Raw genomic sequence first — 18714 nt, forward strand, 5'->3', positions numbered from 1 at the left:
GATACAATATTTAAGGAGGAAAATTAGTTCCCAACAGGAAAAAAATTTAGATGTTTTATTTGAACCCAATTAAAAATTGGTCCAAATGCGATAAGAAAAGTTTCGTGGAAGAAAAAGAAGTGGGTCCCCTCCACAGGATTTTTCCCATGAGGCTCCATTAAAGAAACCCACAATATTAGAGAGTGGGCTCGACGAATAATACAAGGGTTGGGTTCTCTTAGGATACAAAGGCCTCTAGTAATCCATAAAGAATCCTAAAATATGAGACATAATAAAGGTAACTCTGATGGATTTCCCTTCAAAATGATAAGGTTACAAACCTTCCAGATACCCCAAGACCATCTTACTATCCCACCATTGAAAACATACCTCTAGGAAGGAGAGGGGACCAAAATATCTTATTTGGAGCGAATCAAATAAAGCCTCCCATAGTGATCTTGAATATGCGCACTGGAAAGATGGATGGTGAACTTATTCAACATATCTATGGAATAAAAAACACTTATTAGGATAATTGAGACCCCTTCGAATCAAGTTATCCCATGTTAAGATATGGTTTTCTAGGGAGAGCCAAATGAAGCATCTCAATTTTGGCATAATTAACCATTTCAAGAAACTTTTCAGTGAGGGTCTTCCATGTACAAACTAAGGAATCTTTTTGATCCTTCAAGAATATATCATTTGACTACAAATTCTTGATGAAGGATTCCCATTCTGAGTCCATAGTGTCCTACAACCCCAAGGTCAAAGAGGGTTTCCAGCCACCAAGGGGTGGTACCAGCTGGGAGACAAGGAGACATGACAAAGCTCAGAGATGCCTCATGGATTGATACAAGAAATTAGTATGGGGGATAAAAAATCCTTAGAATAACCATCTATAAACAAGTCCTTTCCAAGAGTGACCAACTACCCATTTCCAATTCACCAAGCAATCCCTCTATGAATCTAGGGAAGGGCCTCCACCAAACCTCTCTAGATATTCGAACCAACAATATATTTCCTTTGATTGAAAGACCCCAACCACCCAAGGATGGCCTGTTATTAAGATACTTATCCACAATGGTGTGACACCAAATGTTTGAGCCTCTAATGGTTGTCTACAATCTCATCATCACGAAAACAAGTCCAAACAAATGTAAATTTTTGAATCCCCATCCCCCACAATTTTTGGGCAGAGGAGGTAGATCCCATTTAGCCAAAGGAATTCCAACTCATTGTTTCTTACCAGTCTAGTGGAAATTAAATAGACTCTAGTGAATTTTCTGAATGGTGGATTTTGCAATCTTAGGTAGTGAAATCCAATATATAGGAATTCTCTCATGGACCACTTTGACTAGGGTCATCCTGCTATCTATGGAGAGCCACCTATAACATTAGTTGTTGATTCAATTTTCAACTTCTTTAATCAACTAAGACCAATCCTCCAGTGAACAAAAATTAGGCTTGAGATGATAGAATCCATGTTCAGCAGATACCATCTAGAAAGAGAGGATGGAGGCAATAGAAGTCTTGGTTGAGTCTAAAATTTTATTAAATAGAAAAAAAATACCTTTGATGATTGATCAACATACCAATAGAAAAATAGAAAAAAATATATATATGATGATAAAATCTCTCTACTCAGAAACAATGCCCGCCCCAAAGATTATCACATAATCCAAAAAACGTAAATGTTGAAAAAACATTGACTTAGAAACGATTAACATCTTTAATAGATAAAGTTAGCTTGATATTTGGGTGCTAGTGACAAGTGGAAGGGAAGTACTAGCAACAATATCACAATTTGAATATTTTATTTTGATAGAGACCAACATCACATACAAACAACATCATCACTTAGTAAAATTAATTAGATTATGACCAAAACTCTGTGGCTATTTTTGGAGGATGGATATGTAGATACATCATTGCACGACTCTATGGTAAGGAATGATTTAACCACACATCAAATCATTAGAAGTGCCCATCTAAAAGGAGGGCAATGGATGTTAATTTTTCATTGTCCATGAGGTTGAGGTTGAATTATTCTTATGTGATTGATTTTCTTTCTCGCTAAATTTGTCAATAATGGAATTGTTTTTTTTTTCATAGGCTTTATCCTGTAAGAATATTCAAGAAATAGTATAGTATTGCGCCATGTATACTTAATAATGGAAATATAGAAACAATCTTGTACTTTATATGATATTCATTGTGTAAACATTTGAATCAAAGAGAGATAACTCTTAAATATGATAGTATTTTCCAAAAAAAATGTTAGTGTTTTGTTTGAAAGTAGGGAAAATACAAATTGGGTATGAATACATAATAAACTAAAGGACGTATGAGGTGATAATGATCAAGAGATGAGAGGACCTCCTTTCAAGTATTTGGTTAAGGCCAAGGCAATGAGGCCAATCATGGAAAAATGGCCATTCCACATCTCTGCTCCAAAATAAATTATTGCCTATGATTTTCTCTCTATGGAGACTCCCTTGTACATGGGTATCACCAAAGCAAGCATTAGGAGAACCGCACTTCCAAGAAACAATGGAACTCCTCCACTGGCGAGGTGAGAGAAAAGGTACCTGCCACTACCAATCTCCACCGAAAGAGTTGAGATGAATCTGAGCATGGATAGTCTCCCATTTATGGTCTATGGTGCAAGCCCATCGAAAGAAAAAATGTCCCCAAATTTGGTGCTAACCTACATTAATGCCGTGATTTATTTCAGCACATAATCACATGAATACTAATTTTCTTATTGTGTGTAAAAATGAGGTCCAATTCTCTTACCTTTTTAGCATGACGAGGAGAAATTGGGATTGTAGATGAAGTGGAGGGCATAACAGATTCCTTTGGTTGTGAATATAACTGCAAATTTAATTGAAGAGCCCAAATGATATTGTCAATTCCATGACATACGACACTGTTGTTCAGCATATAATTAAATTCATGTATATACAAAAAGAAGAACGATATTGGGCATACTGATAGTAAGCAAAAAGGTACTTATAGTTATTGTTGAAATATGACAACAAATTATGTAATTATGAGTAAAATCTTTATTAGTTACCACCAGTTAGCTTGTATGTTAGTAATGAGATTTATATCGAATAACAATTATGTAATGGAGGATAGGCTCTTATCAAACTGGTGAATTCCTGGGAGAATGTAATCATGGAGAATTATTCTTGATTAACAAATATACAATCCCTTGCCCCATGGATGTTTCCTTGATACTCTATCAAGGTTTTTACCACACAAAAGAACTTGTATTTATTTTTGTATGAATTTCAGTTTCCATTTAGTTTTTTTCTTTACCTTTCCTTCTTCTTAAATAACTTGTAGAGAACATCAAATGGTATAAGAGCTCAGAGATTAAACCCAGTAGACGTTAAGAAGTTCTCGTTTTCGTAGAGAGGTTAAACGCTAAGAGTTGTGTTGAAACCTGCTGCTGGAAAGAGAGGTCTAATGCCGCCACTAGAAAAGAGAAAGCTGTTGCAACCACAACATTATCTCTGGAAGGGAGCCGACGGTTTCTGAAGTTTGCGCTGGATGGAAGAGCCCCTCATGAAGGAGGAACAACGTTGCTGCTGGAAAAGAGAAAGTTGTTGCAGCCATAGCACTACCATTGGAAAGGAGCCGAGGGGGCCATCAACGGAGTTGCACGGAGGAGTGTTGTTGGTGGAAAAGCCACTCCAACCACAATGTTGTCACTAGAAAAGAGCCGACCGCCATTGTTGGAGATGGAGCTGCTAGAAGAGTTCTGCATAGGAACAAGGGATTTCCACAGAGGAGAAAGATGATGCTTGATGATGCATAATGGCTACAGAGGGATATTTATGCTTGAGTATGCAGAACTATAAAATCTGGGTATTTGAGAAAAATATTTTTTTTTAGAATCAATTTTTTTCCAGAATTCTTTGCTTTTGGTTTAGAAAACCATTGAATTTTTTCAAAAAAATTGTAGTAGGGTTTCATTAAATTGAAGAAAATATATTTTTATGGAAACTATAGTAGGGATTCATTAAATTGAAAAAAAATGAATTTTCCATCAAATTGTTGTAGGTTTTCAGTAAATTGAAGAAAAAAAGGGAAATCAAAATATTTTTTAAAGAAACACTAGTTGAAAGACATAAACCCTAGGAGGAAATAAATCACCAAAATGACAAATTCAAAGTTCGAGGTGGAGAAATTCACTGGCAATAATAACTTTTCTCTATGGAAACTGAAAGTTAGGAATTTCTTGTGCAAAAAGGGTTGCACAAAGAATTAGATGAGGTGAAGAAGAAACCTGCTAGCATGAAAGATTCAAACAGGGAGGATTTGTCTGCTTGAGCTCTCAGTACCATCAAGTTATGCCTCATGGATGATGTTCTCTTAAATATAGTTGAAGAAACATTAGTAATAGGTTTTTGGGGAAAACTGGGAACGTTATATATGACCAAATCATTAATCAACATAATTTATCTAAAAAGACAATTGCACAGTGTTCTTCTGAAGGAGGTTACAAAAATTGTAGAACATTTAAATGTTTTTAATACACTTATTTACCAATTGTCGGATTGAAAGTTAAATTTTAGGAAAAAGACAAAGCTATCACCTTGTTGTGTTCCCTACGCGAGTCATGGGACCACTTCGTTACCTATATTAGTTTGCACATAATTGATTCCTTGGAATTTGATTCGGTTGTGGGAGATCTGTTAGCTGAAGAAGTAAGGAAGAAGTCCAATGTTGAAACCTTTGCATCAAAAGCCATGGTAGCTAGAGGATAGTCAAAAGAAAAAGTGGAGAAAACAAGGGTTTTTTCCATATCAAAATCAAAGGGTAAGAAGTGTAAGGCAAAATGTTGGTACTGCAATAAAATTGGACACCTCAAGAAAGATCGTTGAAAATGAAAAGAGTCTAAAAACCCAAAGAAGGAAGAAAATCAAGTTGATTCAGGTATGATATATGAAGTTATATTTGCTGAAGAATTATGTATGGTAGATGAAACTTTACTTGTATGTAATGTCTCTCAGAATTTTTGAAATTGGTTGTTAGACTCTGGTGCCTCTGATCACATGAGCTTGCATAGAAATTAGTTTACTTCATATGAAGCTGTAAATGGTAGTTCCGTGTTTATGGGTAATAATGTATCATGTCAGACTGTTGGGATGGGAGATATCAAGATTAAAATTTATGATAACACAATTAGAACATTAACTAATGTTATACATGTACATGAATTGAAGAAAATTATGATTTCTTTGGGAGTGTTGCACAAGGATGGTTACATGTTTACAGGTCATAATGGAGTACTAAAAGTTTCAAAAGGTTCCCTAGTCATTATGAAGGAAGAAAAGGCCAGAAATCTTTATAGACTCAAGGGAAGTACTCAGGTCAGTGAAGCAGCGATTGTGTCAAAGAAAGAAGAAGAAGGTAATCACCTATAGCATCAGTGATTGGGTCACATGAATGAGAAAGGTCTTTAGGTACTGATGAACCGTAAATTACTTCCTGTTTTCAAATCGTTGAAGTTGGATTTCTGTAAACATTGTGTATATCGAAAACTATGTAAACAGGGGTTTAAAACTCGAAGCCATAATAGTAAAGAAATTTTGGATTATATTCATTCTAATATGTGGGGACCATCTGCAATTGTATCGTATGGAGGTGCTTTATATTTCTTAACGTTTATTGATTATTTCTCCAGGAAATTTTGGGTCTTTATGTTAAAAGAGGAAGTTGATGTATTCAATGTCTATAATTAATTTAAAGTAATGGTTGAAAAAAGAACATGAAAATCAATTAAATGTTTGATAATTGACAATGGTGGTGAATTTACTTCTCTAGAATTTGAACAATACTATAAGAATGAAGGAATTGTTAGACATAAAACTATTGTTTATACTCCTCAAAAAAATGGTGTTGTTGAACATATGAATCAGACTCTTATCGAAAGAGCCAGAACCTTGATCAGCATTGATAACATGCAAAAGGAGTTGTGGGCAGAAGCACTTTCCACTTATTGTTATTTAGTTAACATATCACCTTTAGTAGCAATTAATTTTAAAATTCTTGAAGAAGTTAGGTTAGGTCATTCTTGGAATTATTCACATTTAAGGATATTTGGTTGCGATGCCTATGCTCTTATTCCTAAAAATCATCATTCAAAATTAGATCCAAAATCAAAATGTTATGTCTTTGTTTCGTATGACTATACATTGAAAGGATACATGTTGTGTGATCCTACTTCATGAAGATAGTCATGAGTAGAGATGTAACATTTGTTGAATCTTCTCATTAAAAATCAGATGTTGAAAGAATTGAACAAGAACAAGAATCACCAAATCAAAAAAATTAGTTGGATGCTAGACCTTTTTCCGAAAGTTGAAAGGAAGGAGAGACCTATGGAGGAAAAGGTGAAGAAGATGCAAAGGAAACTATTGGACTTTCAGAACCATTTTAGCAACCAACCACTCTAAGAAGGTATACAAGGGAAAGAAAAGATCCCAAAAGGTATGAAGATTTTACTTCATATTTTTCTTTGATTACTGAAGATGGGGAACCTTCTTGTTATAAGGAAGCAGTGGATGATATGAATAGAGAAAAATGGAAAATGGTTATGGAAGAAGAAATGGATTCCTTCGCCAAGAACAATATTTGGGATCTTGTAGAAATTCTTGAAGGGAGAAGTGTTTTTGGATGCAAATGGGTCTTCAAACTAATAAGGAAAGTTGATGGAAGTATCAAAAAGTATAAGGTGAGGTTGCTTGGAAAAGGGTATTCTTAGGTTGAAGGTATTGACTTTCATGACATTTTTTCAACGGTTGTAAAACTTGTTTCTATTCGTACTATGTTGGAAGTAACTGCATTACTTAACCTTGAGCTAGAATAGTTAGATGTTAAAACAAATTTTATACATGGTGATTTGAATGAAGAGATATATATGGAACAAACAAAAGGTTTTGTACAAGATCGCAGTAGAAGATTAGCTTGCAAGCTCAGGAAATCATTGTATGGCCTGAGGTAGTCTCCCAGGAAATGGCACAAGAATTTTGACTCCTTCATGGTGAGACAAAACTTTATTGTATGTGAGTATGATCATTGTGTACGCTTCAAGAGTTTCAATGGAATATTCATTACCTTAGTTTTATATGTTGATGATATTCTTATTGCAAGCAAAAGCATGGAAGAGGTCAACAATTTAAAGGCTTAACTCTGTAGGACATTTGATATGAAGGATCTTGTAGTAGTAAAACATATATTGGGCATGGAGATACACAAAAATAGAAAAAATGGTAAGATTTGGTTATCACAAGAAAAGTATGTGGAAAGAATACTTGAAAATTTCGGTTTTCTTCGGTTTTGAGTCCTATAATTGATGAAGAAAAGAGTATATATCTCATGTACAATATGCTAATGCTATATGCAACTTAATGTATGCGATGGTATCTACAAGACCTGACATTTCACATGCAGTTGGAGTTGTCAGTAGGTTCATGGAAAATCCAGGTGAAGAACATTGGTGAGAAGTGAAATGGGTGCTTTAGTATTTAAGAGGCACAAGTGATCATTGCATCATCTTTAATGGCAGTGAAGGATTAGTCTATGGATATGTGGATGTTGATTATGCAGGTGATTTGGAAAAAAGGAGATCTACTGCAAGGTATCTCTTTACTCTTGTAGGTGGAGAAATTAGTTGGACGTTAAAGCTTCAAAAAATAGTTGCCTTGTTCATTACCAAAGCAAAATATATAGCTACTTTAGATGTCAGCAAAGAAACAATATGGTTAAAGGGTCTACTTGATGAGATTGGAAGGACCCAAGAGAGAGCAAATGTATCTTGTGATAGTCAGAGTTCTATTCACATTGATGTAAGGTATCATTTTCTGAGACATGTGATCGATGGTAGAAAAGTAGCTGTCAAGAAGGTCCATACACGTGAAAATTGTGCAGATATATTCACGAAGCCAATTACACTAGAGAAGTTGCGATGGTGTTTGGCTTCTCTTGGCTTGCAGAAGAGATGATGAATGGGTATCAGAAAGGGATTAGTAAACTTGTTTTCAAGGTGGGATTTGTTGAGATATGAAAACAAATTATGTAATTATGAGTAAATCTTTATTAGTTACTACCAATTAGTTTTGTAAGTTAGTAACGAGATTTATACCAAATAGCAATTATGTAATGGAGGAGAGGCTCTTATGAAACTGGTGAATGACCGAGAGAATGTAATCATGGAGAATCATTCTTGATTAATAAATATCCAATCCCTTGCCATGTGGATGTTTCCTTCATACCCTGTCAAGCATTTAATCGTGTAAAAGAATTTGTGTTTACTTGTATTTGAATTTCAGTTTCCATTCAGTTTTTTATTTACCTTTTCTTCCTATTAAATAAATTATAGAGAACATTAGCTACCTCTACCATACAATTTAGTAAAAGACCCCTAGAGAATAGCATAATGGTATTTATCGTTTCACCAAAACCTGTTAACCTCACTAATTGCCTCCACTGTTGGAGGGTTGTTCCATTCATGGACATTAATGAAGCATTCACAATGACCATTGCAATATCATAATAAATTAATGTTATGTATGAGAACAAATCCAATTTAAGTGAATACTATGTATGAGAATAAACCCAATTTATATGAACTCTAGCAACAATGAGACAATGAATGGATGAAGTAACTCTGTGTTGAGGTTGCAGGGTTTTTTGTTCGCCAACCCTATATATAATGGATTGAGGCTATTAGGAAAATTCTAGGCGAAATAATTGCACGGAAACTCTCGAACGAAGCTGAGGTTTCTGTTTGTCAGAATATGTTTCCACGTTGTTCGATACAAGTATAGAGACGTAGATCCTTGAATGACCGCATTGGGAGGATAAGATATTTGCATTTGTTTCATAATTGAGGAACAAATGGGATCAATTTTATGCACTAGTTTCAAACATAATATTAATCTCCTGAACCTCATACTTAGTATAAAATAAGAAGAGGAAATTTTTTATAATTCTAAACACATTCCCAAAAAGGTTATCTACATTTCTATAAATTAAAATAAACAAGGCGGGCTGCGAGGCAGCTAGTCCCTGCCATATAAGACAGATCCAAAGCCAGGACCTCGCAAGGTATCCCTTCCTGTCCGCAGAGGTAGTTGAACAACCAGCTTGGATGGAATGGGCACGTGTCATATTCATGGGCACTTATGTTTATTGCGATGTGTTTTCAGGTTCGCATAGCAAGGGCAGAGATCCTCGTTTCCAGTTTTCAGGTTCGCATAGCAAGGGCAGAGATCCTCGTTTCCAGATGTTCCAGGAGGAACACAATTGCATTTGCCACAGCAGGTGGCACAAGCCCTTCGACGGCAAAAGAATCTACCCTTGCATATTAGACTTTGTACAAAAAACACTAGTTTGAGGCTCCATAGACAAAATCAAAATTGAACACAGTTTTTCTTGTTCACGAATTGGGTGAATGTCCAGCTTTTGAGAAACGAAAGCCATGTTTGGATAAAAAATGCAGATTCCAATGTGGACCTGGCTCGCTTCCGCTTTATGTAAAGCGTATTTTTTTCAGTTTAAAAAAACAACATCTTTTCATTAAAAAAATCTTCGGATTTATGTAAACCACAACATATTTTCATTAAAAAAAAAAGGTTACTAACAGCATGTTACTTCGCTCGGCCAATTTTTTTTTATATAAATAAAAATCAACGACCCTCTTTCCAGCGAATAAGGTTCAAATAGGAATGTTTAGGAATAGTCATAACCACTACGACCGAAGCATCGTGAAGGTGGGTGTTAAATGTCGATGACACACTCTGGACCTGCACAGCTGTGATACTTCCAATCTCCATGTGGCATTCGATGGAACCATAACCGGATTCAGGTACGCAAACGTGTCGACAGATCTACAACACTTTCTTTTACGGTTTAGATCGACAGCTTAGAGGGTATTGAGTTTGTTTCGGTGGTAACGACCCACCCCTGCTCCGTCGAGCAGTCTCATTCGCTGCCCCGCTCGTTCTGAAAGTGGCTCTGCAACTACAACTCTATTTTTGTAGATTAGTTGATATTCGCTCCAAGGCCCAACACCAGGGGACTGAAGAAGAGTAAGAGTAAGCTGAAATAGCCAAATCAGAGTAGCATTCAGATGCCGAAGTTCCTGGCATAAGTGCAAAGATTCAGAGCTCTCCTGCTTCTCAGAGCAACCCAAGCTTCAAAAAACAGAAAAGGAAGCAAGAAAATAACAAAATTTTTAGGGTTGACATTGCCAAGGCAGAGGAGGAGGATGTGCTGGAGCATCTCAAAGCAGAGGAATGCCGATATTTTGTCAAGAATTTTGGTGAACTTCTGCCAAATTTCACACCAGACGACGCTGTGCTGAAGGAGACTGCCAATTTGAGCCAGAAATTGGAAGTTTGCAAGAGACTAATAGGCCGAGCCAAGCGCTTTATCAGAGAAAAGAACGTGGAGTTAGAAGCCGAGAACGCTAGGTTTGAAGAATTAGAGGAATTCCTTAGCAGGGAACAGAAATTCAAGGAAGAGTTGAGAAACAGGCTGGTTCAGCTGCAAGACACAGTGAAAAAGCTATTGTTGTTACTACCGAGGAAGGGAGCAAGTATGTTTTCAAATTTTTTCCCTCTTTATCGCATTTAATTAGGGCTTTAATTCCGCGAATGCCTGTACTTTATTGTCTGAAGTATGTTTGAAGTACTGTTTAAAGCATTAGAGAATATCTCAATTTTTTTCATTCAATGCTTGTAGCTTACTGCTTGAAATTGATTTTATTTATGTCAAATTAAATTCTATTTGGCGCAAAAATTGTATTTTACATTTTCAGTGAATGCTTTAGTTTACTGTTTTTTTGTCAAATTAAGTGCTGCATTGCATGGACTGATAGATTAAGTAGCCGAACATATGCAAGTATTGAAATTTAGTTTTGCAGTAAATGCTTATAGTTTATTCTGTTTCAAATTCGAATTAATTTAATAGAATTTGAGAATAGTCAATTTTAATTTAAAATTCACTTATCAAATTTAGTGAAACTTTGTAGTTTGATAATTAAACTGGTGCGAGTAATATCGAGATTTAGTTTTTCAGTGTCAATTGATTTTTTTTTTAAATGTATTTTAGATTCGTGAATTAAAATTCACAATTCACTTACTGCTAAATCCAAATCAAGTGCAACTTTCGTTAAACTTGTGCAGATTATGAAATGTAGTTTTTCATTGATATTTTACTGTTTAAAATTGATTTTATTGAGATGCATTTGAGAATTTTAATTGCGTAACTAAGATAAAATTTCTCTAAGATAAAATTTCTATATGAAACATGTACCAAGCTGTTATTCTGGCTGTTACTGGCTTCATAAAATGGCTTGCCCTTCATGAGCTTACAGTTCTGGTTCAGCCGAGGACTTATTGTCTATGCTCCTGCGAGGATGAAGGGGTCCCGAGGAGGCCAATTTTCCCTTTTAGCAGAGATTGTTGAATTGCCAGATTGAATTGGATCCATTATAGCCAGAAAGAACCGCAGATATAACTTCTTCAGCTGATATCTCGTTTAACTGCCAAATGGCTATGCTCTATCAGAGAGCCTCGTTGGAGGATGGACGGGCTTCAGACCTAGAATTAGAATATGATGCTCAGACAGCCAGGAGAATATGCTTTGTTTATCACACTTGCAGGAAGAAATCACACGGAAGACCACCGCCAGAAATAAGGCAGGCCAGCGAAACATGACACCTCCCCCTGCATGCACACCTGCAGCGCCAGCTGTTGAACCATCGCATGCACCAGCTGCCAATGCACAACCTTGTAACAGGGAACACGAAACCTTACGAAACCTTCGCAAACCCCTGCAGATAATAGGAATCGAAGTAATGCTAACATTAAAACCAGACCGGTGACGGTTAGCGAAAATGCACCGGGCTTATTGCTTTTAAGCTATGCTCGAGCCTCTTCCGCCTCGGGAAGAGGCCAAATAAGATGGCGAAGCCTGAGGTGCGAATGAAACTTAGCTTAGGTCGGCACATCCCCGCACACAGCATTTCCAAACTTTATGATAACAACCGAATAACACCTAAGAACTAATGCTATATCCGTCTGGAACGATTACTATAGTCCCTGCCGGATGCCAGATGGCAGGGACTAATAAGACAAGTAACTCCACAATTTACATTTGATATAAAATGTATATTAATAAAGCATCATTATCTATATGTCATTAAATAAAAGGTTAACAATATATTTTTATATTTTAAAAATATTCGGAGATTTCATTAACATATCAAAATTGTTAAGTTTATAAATTATTTGGAAATGTAAATGATATTAATTTTCAACATGATTAGGTTTTAAATGTTCAGATTTTTTGAAACTAATTGCATTATCTTAACATAAAACTTTAAATAATTTTAAATACTATTAAGGGGTAATTTAAAATAATTTTTTATTTTAATTTCTCTCTCTCTCTCAATTTATATATATATATATGTGTGTGTGTGTGTGTGTGTGTGTGTGTGTGTGTGTGTGTGTGTGTGTGTGTGTATGTGTGTGTTTAATATATATGTTTAAGTAAAAAACAATCTATTATAAAAATAAAATAAAAAATATTTTGGTTTTTATTTATAATCATTGATTACGAAATCCTTGAGAGTTTCTTGAACAATGATAATCTTTGGAGTTGGTTTATACATATAGGTATTCCTCCATTTAATATGGATTGGATTTTTAGATGAGATAAGTCTATCATAATGTCTACAACCAATGGAGTGCTATCATACCTGCATGTCTTATAATAGACTTTCTCTTGGCTTGGAATGTTGGCTCAAGTTCAGAAATGTGAGTTGTGACAAATGAAATTAACAATTTGGTGAAAGTACCTTCCTCACTAATCGTCTTGTGTCCTACCTCCACGAAATTGGTCTCTATACACTCACTCAAATAGTTGATTATTATAGCATAACTCTGTGTTTCCACAGTTCGCATGCCAATTAGCATCAATACTAGTCCTAATTCTCAATAAATTTGAGAAAGGCACATGTCCACTTGATTAAAGGATGGAAAGAGTTAGTTATGTATTTAAGCAAGTAGGGGTGACTCCATTCAGAAAAATATGGTTACCAAGCCTTGTTGAGTGAGGGCGTCAGTGCCACTAAATGGTGGAATAAGATGTGGAAGCTTAGAGTGTTGTTAAAAATAATTATTTGTTTTTGTTAGTTTTAAAAAATCATGCGTTGACTTGAGACAAGATGTAGCTTAGTAGTAAGTAGGGGCTAAGCTTACGATTTTTTTCTAAATTTTGTAAAGAGTCAAATTCATATTTATTCTTGTATTAGTCTTTTACTCACTATATTTGGTTAGACATTGAGCACCAGCTAGGCTAGCTCATTTATGGGATGAAATTTATTTGTTAGAAATAATATTTCTATCTCCCACCCCACACACTCCTTCTCTCTCTTTTCCCTCTCCATTTCTCTCTCTCCCTATTCCATATCTATCTATCTATCTCTCCCTCCTTCTTCCTCTCTCTCTCTCTCTCTCTCTCTCTCTCTCTCTCTCTCTCTCTCCACATTACTCTTTTTCTCTATCCCTTCTTACCTCACTCAGTTCACACTTAAAAACAAACCCCTTCAAATTCTCTCTCTCTCTCTCTCTCTCTCTCTCTCTCTCTCTCTCCACATTACTCTTTTTCTTTATCCCTTCTTACCTCACTCAGTTCACACTTAAAAACAAACCCCTTCAAATTCTCTCTCTCTCTCTCTCTCTCTCTCTCTCTCCACATTACTCTTTTTCTCTATCCCTTCTTACCTCACTCAGTTCACACTTAAAAACAAACCCCTTCAAATTCTCTCTCTCTCTCTCTCTCTCTCTCCCCTCCAACTTTAACTCTATCTCTGTCCCTAAACCCTTTTCTCTTTCTCACTCCCTCTTCCTCCCTATTCTTCTCTCTCTCTGTCCTCCCTCTCTCTCTTTATCCCTCATCTCCTCTCCCCCCCTGCTTTATCTATATCCTTATCCCTTCATGTCTTCTTAACTATCGCTTTTTTCTTACCACCTCTCTCTCTCTCTCTCTCTCTCTCTCTCTCTCTCTCTCTCTCTTTCTCTCTCTCTCTCTCTCTCTCTCGCCTATTTCTATGTACACACTGTTGGAAATAATACTGAGAGGGGGGGTGAATCAGTATTATCACATTAATAAAACTTTTTCATTTCCATAATCAGATTCATATACGCTACTTCCACAACTTCTTATGATTAAGTTAATTGATCTTCAATGAGTGCATTAGAACATTATCAACCATATTATCAGATAACAGATGCAGTAATAGAGAATAGATCATCACACATAAGGCACACACATGAACACCATGATATAAGGTGGAAACCCAATGCGAGAGAAAAAGCACCTGCTGCAAGTCATCTCAATCTTCTTCTGAATAAGAAAATCCTTTTACAATATTTGTACTGGTGCAGTCTTATACCAGTATGGGAGCTACAACCCCCTTTGCTCTTGTACTAGCCGATCCATTTACTAGTACGCAGGCTGCTACCTGCTACAATGCTCCAAATATCTCCCTTAGATTTTTTACTAGTTTAGATACTAGTACATAGGCGCTGGCCTACAATCTTCTCTCCTCCAGGTACCACGTTTCATCAATTTTCAAACAGGATACATTGAAGCACAACACATAATCTGAAAGGCCACTTTTCATCCAATTTTCATACTGGACCCAACAACAACATTGAAGCTCATAATCAAACAACCTTCTGAATCACCCAATCACCAGATCCATACATATACAATGATATTATGAGATTTATCAACCAGATCTAGTACATAAAGATAAGTCATTAATCATGTTGTTATCTGAACTCAATACCAGTACCCAAACATCAGTTATGCACCCAAAACCCTGCAGAATAGTCAAAGGCAGTTAAAACAAATTTTAAGCAGGGATTGCAACTTCACTGGTATAGATCTGCGGATATTTGTACTACCTCCGCACCTGCGCCTTCTGTGGCGCCTCCGCACTGCGCCTTTTGTGGCGCCTCCGCACTGCGCCTTCTGTGGCGTCTCTGCACTGCGCCTTCTGTGGCGCCTCCGCACTGTGCCTTCTGTGGCGCCTCTGTGGCGTCTCCGCACTGCGTCTTCGTGGCGCCTCCGCACTGCGCCTTCTGTGGCACCTCCGCACTGTGCCTTCTATGGCGCCTCTGTGGCGTCTCCGCACTGCGCCTTCTGTGGCGCCTCTGCACTGCGCCTTTTGTGGCGCCTCAGCACTGCGCCTTCTGTGGTGCCTCTGCACTGCGCCTTCTGTGGCACCTCTATGGCATCTCCGCACTGCACCTTCTGTGGCGCTTCCGCACTACGCCTTTTGTGGCGCCTCTGTGGCGTCTCCGCACTGCGCCTTCTGTGGCGCCTCCGCACTGCGCCTTCTGTGGCGCCTCCGCACTTCCGCAGCTGCAGCACTCGAGAGATCACCCTTCACAGATTCGCTTTCAACTTCCCTTTCATAGGTCAAACTTTTAAACAATAACCCAATATTTCAGATCTTAAGATATTCGATTTGCAAGAATGAATTAGCCAAGTGATCTCCTTTGCTTTATATAGGCAATCTTCTTCCTAAAATCATGGATCAATACCATAGATAACCAATACAAGGGGCCCAAAAACATGGGGCTCAATAATACCGAGGACTAACCACCATGGACCAAAGGTAAGTTCTCCAACATATACACACTTTTGACGAGGTACCATGGTCCAAAACCATAGGTTCAAATACCAAGGACTAACTACCATGGACCAAAGGTAAGTTCTCCAACATGAAAGTGCGTGAAATTTTTCTCTACATGAAATAAACTTTTCTTTACATGAAATAAACTTTTCTCTGCATAAAAGTGCGTGAAATTTTCTCTACATGAAATAAACTTTTCTCTGCATATAAGTGCATGAACTTTTCTCTACATAGAATAAGCTTTTCTCTGCATATAAGTGCGTGAACTTTTCTGCACTATAATTTATCATCTGAGATGAGTGGGTTGCCATCAAGTACAACATATGTATCATAAAGCCATACCAGAATCATAATGCCAACAATCTCCCCCTTTGGACTTGATGGCAACCTCAAAATCTTCAGCTCATTCTCCCCCTTTGACATCAAGGGCAAAGGGTTATGCTCCCCCTAAGAGCATGCTCCCCCTGAATATGAACCAGATCTATAAAGAAGAAACATAATCCACCAAACACCATAAATGACCATGAAAGTGATAGAGACATATTGCAGTAATATTCAGATCAGCATCCATGATCGCCTTCTGTACATCCTCCATAATGCAAACAATGCATTATAAGCTCCCCCTGAACCAGTGCCATCTGTCTAATCATGCATATCAATAAGAAGTATCAAGTCATCATCAATATCAAGTTAGAACCAAAACACTTCTAACCATCATATCCACACATCATTATTATTAACTAGAGCAAAACTGATCCTTCTCTTGAATCTGTCCCTACTGCCTTTCTTCAAACAATCATATATACGACTGTGCAGTAACTAACTCGCGTATATATGCAACTTTCCTTTATGGAGTTTGCATATGAGATTCAGGACGCTGAAGTTTTGTACTTTCAGCTCCCTCTGATTCTCGTATGTCTATACATTGTGCAGTGCCGCCTTTTTCTGACTGTACTTCCTTTTTCCTCCATATCTTCAAGCGTGATGATGACATTTTCTACTTTTGATATGGTGCCCACACTTTTTTCCTGCATTCCTTAGCTATATTTCCAAGCTTGTTACATGCATAACATCTTACATGTTTCATATTCCTCCTGTAACAATCAGCAGCTTTGTGACCAAACATATTGCAAGCAAAGCAATATCCATAAAAGTACCTTGAATGTGATGATCTTTCTGCATAATGGTCTTGAACCCTTCTTCTTCTACATCTAGCTGCAACATGTCCAAGATTATGACATACATAACATTCAACATTATTCATAGGAGGAGTAAAGGATTTTCTTTGAGGAATCACTTTTCTTGGTTGATGATGAGATTGATCTTTCATTTCTTCGTTGATCACTTTAGATTTCTCTTTAGAGTTCCTTGCCTCACCTTGTGAACTAGATTCACCTTCAACAGATTCATGGAAACCAAGACCAGTCTTTATAGCAGGAGACCTTTGACTACTAAGAATATCATCCAAGACTTTAGAACTATCTTGAAATCGTAAAAGCTTATCCTTTTCTTCTAGTTTACCTCTCAAGATATTTACCTCAACCTGAAGCTGTTCTTCCTTTTCAAGAGATTGATTTTTCAAATCTTCTTCAGCTTTCCTTCCTTCTTCCATTTGTTCCCTTAGTTTGAGAATCTCCTTTTCTTGTTCTTCATTCAGATCCTGCTGCATTTGACGAACTCGGAAGGCACATTCTAGTTGAGATTTTAAGCTGGTGACTTCGTTTTCTTGTTTTGCAATAGCTTGGAGTAGATCTGTATTCTGTTTCTTTGATTCTTCAAGATCTCCTTTTAGTGAGAGGATTGTAGCTTCAAGATTTTCATAGTAGCTGGATCTATCTTTGAGTTTCTTGATGGTTGTGCTTCTTTCGTTGACTTCTTTTCTTAATGATGTCACTTCATGCTGCAATTTTTGACATTGCTCTTCCTTGTCCTTGAGTATCTTTCTTACCTTGTTTCCTTCTTCTAGTTGGGCCTTTAGTTTGGTAGCTTCTTCTTTGAAATCACATTCCCTTTTGTTCAATAGATCTTGTTGATCTCTAATTTTGTCTGTCAGCCTTTTAAATTCTGCCTCTATTTGATATCTTTCTTGTTCACCCATAAGAGAAAATTCAGTAGTTTCGCTATCACTTTCATCTCTTCCAATAGGAAATATAGCTGAAACATCAGAGGATAATATATTCATATCTGATAATGATTCTGAATCTGAAGAGCTTCTTATACCTAATCCCCAATCGATTCTCCCACTATCATAGTTCTTCTGAGATGACTTCTTTTTCTTAGGTGCTTTCTTCTTAATCTTCTTTCCCATTGTTCCACAGATATCCTTCAAGCGATCAAGCTTCTATCAAAGGACCTGCTCTGATACCAATTGTTGGAAATAATACTGAGAGGGGGGGTGAATCAGTATTATCACATTAATAAAACTTTTTCATTTCCATAATCAGATTCATATATGCTACTTCCACAACTTCTTATGATTAGGTTAATTGATCTTCAATGAGTGCATTAGAACATTATCAACCATATTATCAGATAACAGATGCAGTAATAGAGAATAGATCATCACACATAAGGCACACACATGAACACCATGATATAAGGTGGAAACCCAATGCGGGAGAAAAACCACCTGCTGCAAGTCATCTCAATCTTCTTCTTAATAAGAAAATCCTTTTACAATATTTGTACTGGTGCAGTCTTATAGCAGTACGGGGGCTACAACCCCCTTTGCTCTTGTACTAGCCGATCCATTTACTAGTACGCAGGCTGCTACCTACTACAATGCTCCAAAGATATCCCTTAGCTTTTGTACTAGCTTAGATACTAGTACATAGGCGCTGGCCTACAATCGTCTCTCCTCCAGGTACCACGTTTCATCAATTTTCAGACTGGATACACTGAAGCACAACACATAATCTGAAAGGCCACTTTTCATCCAATTTTCATACTGGACCCAACAACAACATTGAAGCTCATAATCAAACAACCTTCTGAATCACCCAATC

The 18714-nt window shown here is 36.9% G+C and overlaps 1 pseudogene; it reads right to left on the bottom strand.

The window, feature by feature from the left end:
• Nucleotides 1–2338: 2338 nt before the first annotated feature.
• LOC149148504 (early light-induced protein 2, chloroplastic-like) lies at nt 2339–2922 on the bottom strand (annotated as a pseudogene).
• Between the last annotated feature and the right edge of the window lie 15792 nt (nt 2923–18714).

This window comes from Pinus tabuliformis, chromosome 9, assembly GCF_031772625.1.
Source record: "Pinus tabuliformis cultivar Carrire ecotype Pingquan chromosome 9, CPIR1, whole genome shotgun sequence".
Classification (NCBI taxonomy): Eukaryota; Viridiplantae; Streptophyta; class Pinopsida; order Pinales; family Pinaceae; genus Pinus; species Pinus tabuliformis.